A 14,527-nucleotide genomic window follows, 5' to 3' on the forward strand; every position below is an offset into this window, starting at 1 on the left:
CGAGTCGAAGTTTAAACACCAAGTATTTTCAAATGTTATAAATCACTTCTCACTTCTAACTATTTCATTGCATAAAAGTTACATTTTCCGAGCTAAGCTTATGTTTCATGTTAAACAATTTTAATTTCTTAGTTTTGTTTCTGGCAACGATGTTTTCATCATCAACTTTCAGTCTGCCTTGCGAGGTTATGCTTCAGAATCTGTACATTTAAAATATTTTTGGTCGTATACGTTAGCTGTAAAGAGGCTAACTATTTTATTACGTGCATTCTTCGTGTACTCAATGCAACTTCAGCATTAATTAATGTAATAAATAGAGGTAAGTCTAATCAAGGCTCCACATTACGATATGCTGTTTTTCTTCACCATTCAAATGTGCCTGCTGGCCCAAAGCAAAAAGATTTCCTCTCCTTTTTCTTTATTTACTTATTTATTTTCGTAATCGGTTCACTGTCTGGAGGTACAGAAGCCTGTACATGTATGGGATAAACACAGGTTCGCAATAGGTAGCAGATCAGAGAATCTTATGCCATAAGACAATATCTGTGAATATCTAAGATCACGATGTTGCTTTTAATTATTTGTTAAATTTTTAATGGTGGAGATGAGGAGATCAGGCCTGAAACAAGACTGAAGTCATAAGAGACCGAGAAGAGTAAAAACTAGGAAACGAAAAGAAACAAAGGGAAAACAGGAAAAGACATTAGTGAGGTAAATCACTTGATATTACACAACTAATAAGCGATACAACTTCGAAGTGGATGAAAAAAACATTCTTTGATCATGCCTTACGAAGTAGAGGGGAGAAAGAAATAAATAAAGCATAACGTAAATTATTAAAAAATTCCAAATCACCTATATTATCATATAAATTACCTAAAGGGGGAAGGCTGAAACAAAAGAGGAAATGATGGAAATAATTCTTTTCACTTTAAAAGAGAATAAATATAGGGGAAACGGTAGGAAGTGGGTTTAGCAGAGGTATGGAAATAGTACAAGAATTGATTTCTGTTTTTCATGATTGGCTATTTATTGAGGGAAAGTATTTTTCTTTATCTTATTTGCTTCAGAGTTGATTCTTATTCATGTAAGAATTATTGGTACCTATTTTCAGATAGCTCTGATACTCTTTCCGCTCCGTGCAACAGAATATGTCACTGAATAGCACAAAGACCGTTCCTTTTTTGGCTTTGCCATTTTCTGCAAACTTAGGAAGTGGACATTTGCAAATATCCCGTAATATTCCACTTTACAGAAGATACTGTGAGGCGATATTTGATTATGAATTGATAGGTAAGTGAACTGACATATAACTTTGGGTTGAAATAATTATATCTAAGGATACCTGAGAGAAGTTTATTTTGCCACATTTGGAACATAATGACATTCAAACCGTGTCATTTTCATAATAGTTTACGTCAAATAATCAACAGGACCAGGGGATATCTTCATGTTCAATTTCTTGCTCCTCCAGAGTTCTGCGCTTTATATTTAGTTTATTTTCTAGATTTTAGTATGTATTTTTGTAGTTAGATAAGCATAGTTTGCAGGTCACCAATATGCAGAGATATTTGTACGAAATATTTCCTAGTCTCAATCTATTTCTTTTGGCAACATTAGATTGAATTTTATTATTTAAATTTTTATGTTATTGGGAAATAATTACGATTTACGCAATCTGATGGTTTTCCATTTACCTTCTCCTGCTCTCTCTCTTTGGCTTTATGACTTTTTGGTTAGCTTTGAATAGCCATCCTTTTTTGTGCTTCTCTAATTGGAAATTTTCGTTCTCTTCCAGTGACTGAATTCATTTTTCTCCTTTCATTTTCATTTATGATTTTTTGTTCTCATTCTTCTGTGGTTGACTCATCATGTTGTTTGAATGTAGATAACAGTTCTTCCACGTTTCGGTCAGAACGAAGAGAACTAGGACATGGGAGGAATAACTGGAGAAGGATTCCGCCGCTGATTGGTTAAGGACATCGACACCCCCCTATTCTAATGCATATTTATTGGTTGACGTTTTGAAGGATCAGTAATCACTCATACTTGTTACTTTTCCTGTCTTCAACCCTCTTTCCTTCCTGCATCGGCTTCGCCTTACAAAAATCAACTGACCACCAAAATATAAACATCATATCACCAAGAGCAGGATTGGTTTGGAGGAAAGCGTTCATAACGTTCCTCTCTCGGTTTATGTATATGTGTGTGTGTGTGTGTGTGTGTGTGTGTGAGAGAGAGAGAGAGAGAGAGAGAGAGAGAGAGAGAGAGAGAGAGAGAGAGAGAGAGAGAGAGAAAAACGATTCGGGAAAGGAAATTACTGTAACGGTGAAACGAAGAGTACTCAGAAACAGGAACGTTAGGAACAGTCTATTTGGTCTATCTCTCAAACTCCATCCACTTCTCAAAATCACCAATGAAAAGTTATTTGAAACGAAGAACATGAGATAGAACAGAAAATAAATGAGTTAGGAGAACGACCGGTGGCTGTTTTATTTGAAAATATCTTTTGTAAATAATTCGATTTATCTTAGCTATATCTTCGTTAATTGGTACGATGACAAACTCAGTGTGAAGAATGAGAGCCACTTAGTGAATGCAAGTATTTAAAAATGCTAAATCTCTCAAGGTAATACGAAAAAGAAAAATGATGAGATATTAAATTCATTAAGATCTTCCACACAGCACAGAATTTTAATGAAATATCAAGTTTATTTTCCTCGAGATAATATAACTCTCGACAGAAGTGATAACCACTTCAAAACGATAAAAACATTTATATAGCAGTTTGCTATTACCAGTGGAATATGTTCTGAAGATGAATATTACGTATTCTGATTTACTGGGTCAAAACAGTTCCTCAAAATCACATCTCTGATGTTCATGTCACAGGAATTTTTGTATCATTTCAACTAAGATATATTTAGCTTTTAGACTAAAGAAGCTAATAGTTTTCTCAGTAGCGATTCAATATTTATATTCTTATCTGATATATTTTTATCAACATGTATTTAAAGTTAGTCTATGAGAGAGAGAGAGAGAGAGAGAGAGAGATTCTCCTCATAACTACCATTAATCTTCAAGATCGACCATGCAAAACAGCAAAAGTAACCTACTGAAAACCAGCGAAATAAAAATACGAAAACCGAACTAAAACGAACATAGAGCCTAAGCGGTTTACGAAACCTGACTTCCGGAGGGAACAAATAAACGAAAGGGAATGGAATCAAGCGACAGGGAATTCACTCCCAGGAGTGAAATATGGAGGAGCAGAATTTCCATACAAAGGCCAGACGGCAATCGAAGCCATTTGCAGCAGCAACTGAGATGTGAGGATCTCGTGGAGACCGTTTTCAAGAGAGAGAGGAAAGGCCCTCGGCCCATTCCGCCATATTCAGCATCAGTTCATTTACCTCTTTCGGCCTAATTTATTTGACTTCTGTATCCCTCCGCTTGTTTGTGTTTATCTGTTCTTGCTCTCGTCTGTATTTCACCGCATTCTTTTTTATTCAGTTCTGTTTCTCGTTTCGTTTATTTGCAGTAATGCGATTGTTTTAATTATTTGCAGTAATGCGATTGTTTTAATAATTAAGATAATTATTCGTCATTAGAAGATGTATAGAGAGAATGAAAAGCCTTGTAAATATATTCCACGACTATAATAAAAAGAATCAATCAAAAGAAACAGTAATCTAGGATGTTTTTAAACCATTCCTTACAAGACTTTTTCAGCAAACATTTTAATTAACAACCACCGTAAATCTAAACATTTCATTTACGATGAACTACACGATCAGGTAAATTTCCGATGCGAACGTCGCCGGGTAACTGTTCAACGCGTGTGAATTTGCGCGGTGAACAGCACTGAGGCTAAGATGAATGCTCAGATGGCCACTTGTATTCTCATGGCATTAAAGTCTGCATAACTCAACGCTGATGTACTAAAAAGTCATTTTAAGCCAACTTCTGTAATTTAGGAACCACTTCTGTAACCAGAATTTAAGTGAAAATTTGTGGCTGAGCACTACCTATCCTTTGGCCCTGATGGAAAGATGTGCGTTGGTCATGTCTCAAAGCCTGACCTCGGATGGAAGACCGTTCTCTTTTCTTTCGAAGTCGAGTATACTTTTCTTCTTCATGACATTGACTCTACAGTCGAGGTTTGCTAGAGACTGAGAAGCTTCTGTTAAATTGGGGATGTTTTTGTGCTGTTGATGTGGAAGAGAATGTCAGACCTTCACCTAGACTTGAGAAAATTGGTCACGTAAGGAGTCAGTTTTAGACAGTCTAATTTCTACCTTGAATTTGTGAAATATCTTTATTTAACTGAAAGTTACGAGCATCTTATTATTGCATGCGAGCAGCATTAATAATTGTCATGATATATCGAAGTTATGCGTTTTTTGTAAGTAGTGAAATAAAATCTGTCATCTTTGATTTTATCACCCTCCATCTGAGTTTTTGCTTCAAGGAACGACACCTATAACGGGTAACTTTCCACAAAATGTGTGTGATTTACGGGCTTTTTTAACGATGGAATGTGACATAAACATTTCTGGGAAAGAGGTAAACGATGTAGGATAAGAAATAGCATAGAAGTGTGGCCAAAGTACTTTTTGATGGCCACTATAGGTGTCTGTGTTGGTGGCCGTAAATCTGGTTTTGTTTTGTCCGAGAGGCATGGGGTCTAATGACTGTTTTTTCTGGTTTTGTGTCTTTTCATTTTTTTTCCTTATTTTATTGGAAGAAAATTTATTTTGTTTCACATCAAACCCCATTGCTATTTGTTCTGTGTTGTGTATATGAAGATTTTCACTTTGAGTAAATAAATTGGTCATGGTCACAAGGTTCACCTGATCTAGTTAGCAGCACTAAGAAGAAAAGATTATGTTAGAACCAAAGAAAATGTATATTTTTATCTTTAAATAACAGTAAGTTTTTTATGTAATTTGTTATTCAGTTTCAAGCATAGACTGTATTCATCATATTTCAAATACTTTGAAAATATTCTCATTTTCTCGATGATTATGATTCGTATGGTGTTACGTCATTACGTATAAACTGATTTGTGACATTGTCAAGATGAAGACGTCACTTTAAAGAGTGAGCACAATGTACATAGTGAACTTTGCAACTTTTTCCTCCTCTCAGCTTAATCTTTGGCCCATTTCATAATCTGTTGAAGCAGATGTTTTACAGACGTATGCCCTCCCTCACACTAACCACCCCTATTTGTAACAATTAAGTAAACATAGTCTTAAAATAACTTTTTATATTCGTTTTCATATCATTTGCGTTTTTTCCCGCAACTGTTGGCTAAATTAAGCATACCAGCCTACCTGTCAGCGTGGAGTCCAGCCCTGATTCTAAACAAAGACTGTGTTTGAGAGTTTGCTTGACATTGCCGTATTAAATTTCTCTAACCCCCTTTGAAGGAGACCTTTGTTTAAATTTTCTAAGGCCTCTCTATAAAGTAAACAATTTTTTAACTTTGTCATGTTAATAGTAATATTCCCTGCCTACCCGTACAAAGGCCTTTTTTTTTTATCTAAGTACCCTGAATACTTTACTGTATTCAGAAGCCTTATATTGTAAACGTTACTTGAAGCGTGTGCTGTATATAGCACCTTTTTTTTCTTCTTTTGACTAATTGTAAGTAATAAGCAAAGCATGATCTGGCGTATGTACACACACCCATTTAAAAATAAGGATTTTATCTTTGTGTTTATTATATATTTAATGTGTTTTGTCTCTTTCTTAACCTATTACGTAAATATTTTTGAGAGAGAGAGAGAGAGAGAGAGAGAGAGAGAGAGAGAGAGAGAGAGAGAGAGAGAGAGAGAGAGAGAGAGAGAGAGCTGCCTTGTTGGGGAGAAGGAATTTATTGGGACTCTGGAGAGTATCCAAGGGTGATTACGGGCAGGATCCTTACAGGACATCGGAAACAATCTAGACTACATATATTTTTAATTTTCTTTTTATTTTAAGAATTTATGCAACACTGTCTTTAGTCAAGTGTACAGATGGTAGTATGTAAACCAGACTGTAGCATTTTAAACTCTCAAACATCGATAAATGTACAATTATATAGATATGTGCATATATATGTGTTTATATATATATATATATATATATATATATATATATATATATATATATATATATATATATATATTATATATAATTCTATTAATGGGTTATTCGTGACTTCATGCATATACATATACATATGTATATGTACATGTATAATATATATATATACACACACATATATATATATATATATATATATATATATATATATATATATATATATATATATATATATATATATTATATATATTAAGCCGAATGACCCATTAATAGGAAATTTACTTTCCTTCCAACATTACCATGTTATATTATCATCAACAGTTACCAGTGACATATCCTGAGACTGAAATATGGAATGCTTGTTGGTATAATTTGCAGCATGACATACAACCTTAGATCAAATCTGGAAATGTTTTCCAAGCATTAATCTGCAGACCTGATGATTCTCCAATCTTTTTTTCACTGACCCCAAATTATGCAGATCTTAGTGTATCAGTAAGAAGTCAAAGGTTACATAGCAAAGGGCACATGAATGGTTCGCCGAAACAGTGAATTAATATGATCAACGCTGAAAGGGACGACTCCACGAATATATAATCAACAGAGAAGAATATCCCACCCAATTACGGAAGAGGAATATCTTGTTGGTTACAGGCTTTTCACATTTCTCCGGTCTCTAACAGAGGATCGCTTGCAGTGCATAGTCATTAGAGCTTCATGGGAATGAAAATCATGATTGTGTATCCAGCTTATGATCTCTGAGGTGTGTAACTACCTGTAAATGAAATTGTGAAGGAGAGAGAGAGAGAGAGAGAGAGAGAGAGAGAGAGAGAGAGAGAGAGAGAGAGAGAGAGAGAGAGAAGGCAACTTAGTACTCAGCATTAAAGAGCTGACAAATAATGAAACGAAAATTGCATATAAAATTAACAGGTGAGAAAATACGAATCTGATATTTCCTGTCGTAAACCCTCTGAACATAAATTCTCTGACAAAAATTACAAAGAAAATCTAATGACCATACGGCCCATAATTAGAAATCACAGCTTAAAATGTTTCCTATTATCTCTAAACATTACTGAAAAGACGTAAAAAAGAATGAAAAATTGATTTTGTCCATCCTTTTGCCTTGAAGAATCCAACGGCAAAACTTCAAAATTTCATATTTGCTTAAAAAAAAAAAAATAGCCAGCAGTCGACCTGTCTGTAAAGAATGCAGATGCAAATTATTGACTTTGAGATACGATATAAGGTGACTATTGAAAACTACTGTAGTTAATAAAAGTAAAAAGTTGCTTGCTGACAGAAAAGGATAAGACAGCTTGCTAACGCTCAGAAGGCCAAACGTTAAGAATGGACACATAAAAAGGTAAGTTTTTTTTTAGTAAATTAAAGAAAGGCAGTGGATATTCTGCAGAACTTACTGAATAGGAGAGAGTAAAAGTTTGCAAAAGCTGCTTGTTGAAAAACGATATTCTAATGAAGTGAAATGTGAATGACGAACAAAAGGAATTCTATTCCTACATTTCTATGCAGCATACTATTAGGTGATATTATACAACAAAGAATTGTTCGTTTTTCTTAGTTTTAATTTTTTTTTTAATACAACATAATTATGGCAAAAGATTCTTATTTTCCTTTTAATTCTTTTATTTTCTACTGTTAATGTACTCCCTTTTCCATCTCATTTTGATTACAGGAAAGAATGTCGAGGAGGGAAAATTAGACGTTTACTTCCAGCCTCTCAGATTTGGGATGCACTGGTCCCTTGCAAATTTCCGCTCGTGGAGGGTAACCTCGGGGCTGGGGGTAGGGGCTTCTGAAGTGGTTATTAAGGAAGTTTGGGTAGCTGATAAAGGGTGAAGGAAGATGGATAGTACCGAAAGGAAAGAAAGAAGACGTAAAAAAAATAGAGAAAAAAGGGGGAAGAAAGACCGTTGAAGTTAAATAAATGAAGGAGGATTAGAACGGATGAGAAGGGAATAAAGACGAGTGCAGCGACAATAAAAAGAAGAAATCTGATTAGGTGAAATTACGAGATAGTTGAATAAAAAGGAATAACCGAACATAAGTCAACCAAAAATTACTTTAATTCGGTCAAGTAACGACCCATATTTACATGTAATTCAAATTCGACTTGGGATGGGATGACGTAGGAAAGAGAAATAAAAGAAAAACAGATATGACGACACAGCGGTGCGAATGCTAAAAACAAAAAGATCGTAGGTTTTGGGGAGGGAGAAGTGATGGAAACTTATTTAAAACAATTATGTTGGAAAAAATCTAAAATAGATAAACTGGACGCCAAGGGAGAGATTGGGAAAACTAAATACGAGATAATTATGAAAAATCTCGTCAAATCATATTTCTTTCTATTCAATATGTTAATCTTTTTGGGGGAAAACTAATGAATATCTTTTCAAAGTGTCACCAAAATCACAGGTGGCCACTGAAAGTCATAAGGACGAACGGCCTAAAAAAAAAAAATAAATAAAAAACTTTCTCGTAAGATGTAAAAATATGGAGCTTCTAATTCCACTTAATAAGAAGTGATTTTCCATGAAGCTACAAAAAGAAATTTAAGGAGTTTGTTAGGCAGAGGTGTGTGACTTCCATAGCAACCACTGGTTAAAAGTCAAATCTTCGACAAACAATGAAAATTATTTTGTTTCAGTTTGATTTTTCTTCTGACAATTTCTTAATATGTGCGCTCTATCTCTCTCTCTCTCTCTCTCTCTCATACACACACACACACACACGCACACACACACACACTCATACTACATTTTCATCGACAATTCTAAGTATCAGGAAAGTCATCTCGATGTGTCATGTGCCCATTCCGGAAAAATGTCCCAGTTATTATTTAATTTACCATAATTGACAATATACTCTTCAGTTTTTTAATTATTTACTATTTACCAGGAAAACCTATTGAACAGTCTGCGTTTTGCAGGCAAAAAAATGAACTGAAAATTCACTAATAAGTCATATCTAAAAAAAAAAAATTAGCATCATTTGGTTGGCTCGTCGCTTCACTGATAAAATGCTCTCTTATTATTTTTGTTCTTTGTCTCAGATGCTTTCTTTGTAGTCTTAGATCATCGCATACTTTTAATGGAAGATTTGATCATGGGCTGTGAATCAGTGAGACTATAAGTTCGACGTTCTTGAGCATCTTTCTTGATGCCAAGGTCAGATATTATGTACTTGGTCAAGCAGGCATTATCTAAGGCAAGAAATTTTATATAGACTGAAAAGACAATAAATCGATAATGACTGAAACGATTGTAAAAACAAAGAGGCATTAATGACACGTAAGATACTAGGATAGGCCAAGAAATTTAACTCATAAAAGAAAGGTGTACTTTAACGATAAAAATACAAAAGATAAAGAAAATCATAAGCAGAACGAAAGAGGCGACTGATAGAAGAGGCAAAAGCGATGTATCTTTTGTATTTTTATCGTTAAAGTACACCTTCTTTTAGAAGTTAATTTCCCCAGCCTATCCTATTATCTTATGTGTCATTAATGCCTCGTTGTTTCTTGCAATCGTTTCATTCATTGTCGATTTATTGTCTTTTCAATCTATATTAATTTCTTGCCTTAGATAATACCTGCTTGGCCAACTACATAATATCTGACCTTGGCATCAAGAAAGATGCTCAAGAACGTCGAAACTTATAGTCTCACTGACTCGCAGTCCATGATCAAATCTTCCATAAAAGTGTGCGATGATCTAAGACTACAAATAAAGCACGTGAGATAAAGAACAACAATAATAAGAAGAAAGCACTTTATCAGTGAAGCGACGAGGCAAGCAAAATGATGCTAATTTTTTTAAAATATGACATTAGTGAATATTCAATTCATTCTTTGCATGCAAAAAGTATATATATATATATATATATATATATATATATATATATATATATATATATATATATATATATATATATATATATATACATATACATATACATATATATATATATATATATATATATATATATATATATATATATATATATATATATATATATATATATATATATATATATACATCGCTGTTGCCTCTTCTATCATTCATTCTTTCGTCATCATGCTTATGATCATATATATATATATATCATATATATATATATATATATATATATATATATATATATATATATATATATATATATATATATATATTATTATAAATATTACTGCTGTTCGCCCTCGATGTATTTAGGTGTAGGAATATTAGTCCGATTGACCTCATCTCTGCCCCGCCGGTAGGCTAGGCAATTTAAAAATAACAATCACCGCAGTAGACAAATGGCGCCGCATAGGCTGGAAAGTTTGTAAACAAAATATGCTAGGGCATTAGGGACCTAAGCCTCAGAGAGGGTTTACGCTCAATGACCCCTAGTTATGGTGGCCCTTAAGCTTTATTCTATGCATTCGACGATGCCTTTGTCAAGGTCGGATTGCCCGGGGCGGTATAAGCCCTCCTCTGGCGGGAACGAAGCGAGGTCGGGTCAGAGAGATCCCAGCGGTCACGGAACCAGGGTGACGCTGCGTGCGTGCCCGAACGATATTCTTTGTTCTTTATTACTTTCTCTCCTACGTCTATCTTAATTAGTGAATTGGGAAGACTGCCAGAATACGACTCCTGAGGTCCCTCGTTTGCGCAGCGACTCGACATTCACGGTAAGTCCGATTCTTGTTGAAGCTTCGTCGATTGACTAGTACTTTTCTGTATTTCACATTTTTTCTTTGTTTTCTTCCTTCAGCCACCACTTAGTGTATATGTGTTTACGAAGTCTAGATTAAGCCTAATTATATATTGTTAGCTTCAACCCCGTTATTCCAGTAAAATACCTAGGATTTAGGGTAAGCAAAATCAGGTTAAATCTCGATGCTTTGTATGCCTCGCGTCCGAATGTTTGGAAGAACCGTTGCGTTTAAAATCAAATTCATCTCAAATATTCTTTGTTAAGGTTAATAACCCTTAACTGGCGACCTTTGGCTAATTAACGTCTGTCTTTGAGGTTGTTAACTGTTGGCTTCAAGTGGCAGGTTACGTGTAATCTTGGTTTGCAGGGCCGTAAAAATTACGTAAATTGAATAATACATGATCAACCAAGACCCTCACACGTAACATTGGCGACCTTGCGTAGAATCTAAAGTACATTTTAGAGAAAGAATCTGGAGAAAAGGAAATTAAAATTACATTAATTCCAAAAAATAAAAGTCAGATATCGAACTCCATTTCATTCTTCCAAACAAGGAACGAGGCATAATAATAAGCAGTAAAGAGGATAGTTATAATAACAAGTGTAGCGAGAATTAGCGTAGGAAAGGGTGCAACTCGAGAGCAGAGAATCACAATTTGTGTCGTTACTAAGGCCGAATCGCGGAGCCCAGTTCATATACACAAAGTAATGTAGAAATCGCGTCGGCAATTCCGATCGTTATTGTTTGCATATAGCGGGAATCATTCAAAACCGTGTCAGTGAAGTAGCAAACGAACTGAAATAGTAATTTTACAATAAAGGTACCGTTCAACAACGTAAATTTACGCAGGCAGGCTAGCATTTCTCTTTTCATTCTTTTGTTTAATGTCCGGGTGAGAATACGATAACAAAAGACAAAGTTGTTTGGTAATTTAGTTTTCCATCCGTAACATAAAACGCTATGCATGAGTGGTATATTTAAAGTAAAATCTGGATACCTGCATTTGTTGCGTTGTTTTGAATTTGTTTGAAAAAGAAAATACCCGCCATCTTGGATTCCTCCGCCGTGTTCGCGCGGTTGTTTTGAAATTGTTCGAACTGTTTGTGAGAGAACGGCCATTTTGGTGTTCCTTCGCCGCCCGATGTTGTTTTGAAATTTAGGCCTAACGGGACTTTTCCGCCATTTGAAGACCCTTGTTATTGTCATCCGCTGTTGTGACCAGAATCTGCCCGAGCCACTCTTGGGTTATATAAATTTTTTTTTTTTTTCTTTCCTTTCGTAGCGAACCCACCTCGCAATATCTTAGCTAGAAAAAAAAAAAACAAAAGACAATTTAGGCAGGGAAAGATAGGCCTTAGTTAGGAGTACCATAACAAGTTCCTACGAATACCTACTATAAAAATCATATAAAGAGAATTTAAAATTTTACGATAAACTTTTGTGACGTCGGCTCCCAGGAAAATTAAGATAATAAAGTAATCCCTAAGGAAGCCAAGACGACGCATCTATATCATTCTATTAAGATCCATGCCATTGTGCATGTATAAAATCTTTGTTTACATGTTCTCAAGCAGCAAGAAATTCGCTGATTGAAAATCTCTCTCTCTCTCTCTCTCTCTCTCTCTCTCGTCGTTCAAGTAAGCATTCCTAACCTAAGTGTACGTGACCCTCTTCCAAGAAAGAACGGCCGACACTAGGCTAATTAATTCGAATACAATAAGCCAAATAAAAGAAACACCTCTGTCCCACAATAGATGAGGACAAGTTAAGAGTAATTACGATACAGTGATAAACTGTCGGTCACGAGTGAGGCCTGCTATCCAGACCGAAGCAAACAGTAGTTTTCACCCTCTGAAAAAAGAAGGGGCCAGCACTGGGGCCGGTACTGGGACCAGCCACTCACGAGGATCTTTAAGAAAAAAAAAAAAAAAAAAAAACCCAAATTCACTTTATTCCACAGTGCCAATAATTTGCAGCACTGTCATCACTTGAATAGCTTACTTTTCTCTCTCTCTCTCTCTTTTACCTTCCCTTTCTCTCTCATTCGATTGTTGCACTCTGCAGGGGTGTAGAGTGCCTTTCCTCCCATATAGCCTAGTTGGACTCCAGTAGAGGGTCCCTAGGAACACATTGGCACCATAAGTGCCACTAAAGAAAACAAAAGGGAACACAGAAGAGAAGGTTCTTCTGGGACCTAACCTGCACCAGTGCCCACTTACTAGGGATACTGAGTGCCACCAGTGTGACCTGTACACGGCACACCCAAACTACAGTGCCACCTTTTGAAAGGGTGCCACGTCATTGAAGAGACACTTCCTCGCTGCCCAAGTACGCCCACTCGACCCGGTTAGACGCCCTTCCCCACCAGAACCATGGCAGCAGAGCATTATAAAACTTTCCTGGGGCTGGGGACGGCGGCAGGTCTCACCGGCTCGGAACTTACTACCTGGGTTAAGGAGCAAGTGGACGACTTGGCCAAGCGGGAGAAGGAAGAAAGACTCGAGCAGAGGAAGTATGAAGAAGAACGAAGGAAGTATGAAGCCGAGCAGAGGAAGTATGAAGAAGAACGAAGGGTGTATGAAGCCGAGCAAAGGCAATATGAAGAGGAAAGAGAAGAAAGAAGGAGACAGCATGAGTTAGCCTGCAAGGAAACTGAGTTAGCCCTAAAGGAGAAGGAGCTCGAGCTTGAGAGAGCGAAAATGGAGAATGCCGAAGCTATGGCTAGCCATCAAGCCTCCAGTCCTACACCTGCTGCATCAAACGCTCCAATTTCGAGCATCAATTCTCTAGTCCCCAAGTGGACTGAGGACGAGCCAGAAGCATGGCTGGAGGAGATCGAGGCTCTTTTCGATAACTACAGCACCACGGAGACGGAGAGAGCCTTAATACTAGCCAAGCATATGGAGGGAAAAGCCAAGGCAGCGCTTCGCTCACTGGAGAAGAGCCAGAGAGGCAACATGGCAGAAGTTCGTAGAGTCATTACAAAGGCCTACGAGATAACCCCAGAAAAATGGAGACAACGGTTCCGAGGTCTTGCCAAGGAAGTCGGCTGGTCTTGGACGGAATGGGCATGTCACAAAACCCAGTCCGGTACGCGCTGGTTCGACTCCTTGGCCTGCACGACGTTTGAGGATCTCTTCAATCGGACCATGCTAGAAGACCTCTTCCAATGTGTGCCAGGGCCCCTTGCGGTATATCTTAACGATAAACAGCCCTCCACACTTATGGAAGCTTGTCGCATGGCCGATTCGTGGGAAACTTTCAATCAGTCGCATAGCACCTCTCAGAAGCGAATCATCCCTCCGGCCTACCTCTCGAACTCCACTCGCCCGAAGAGTGGACTGCCTAGCAAGACCCTGTGCAACTATTGCAAGAAGGGGGGCCACGCTGAAGCTGAGTGCCGATACAAACTCGGCACTAATAAGCAGCCTAACCCTACCAGCCAGAACTCCGCTCCCGATTCATCCGCTCAGCCCTCTCCTCCAACAGTTACTGCAGGCCACCGAGCCCATCCAAAAGGCCCGTGCAGATCCTGTGGGGCTGCTAGCCACTACAATGCTGGATCTCCGGCCTGTCCACATCATGTCCCCGCCACCAAATTTGTCAACCTAATCAGCACTTCATTTTCTGCTGCTGGTCCGCAATGGATCCTTTACCCCGAGAGACTGGAAACCCAGTTCATCTCGGTGGCCCCTCTTCAGAGCACTAGCC

This window comes from Macrobrachium rosenbergii, chromosome 24 (genome assembly GCF_040412425.1).
Source record: "Macrobrachium rosenbergii isolate ZJJX-2024 chromosome 24, ASM4041242v1, whole genome shotgun sequence".
NCBI lineage: Eukaryota > Metazoa > Arthropoda > Malacostraca > Decapoda > Palaemonidae > Macrobrachium > Macrobrachium rosenbergii.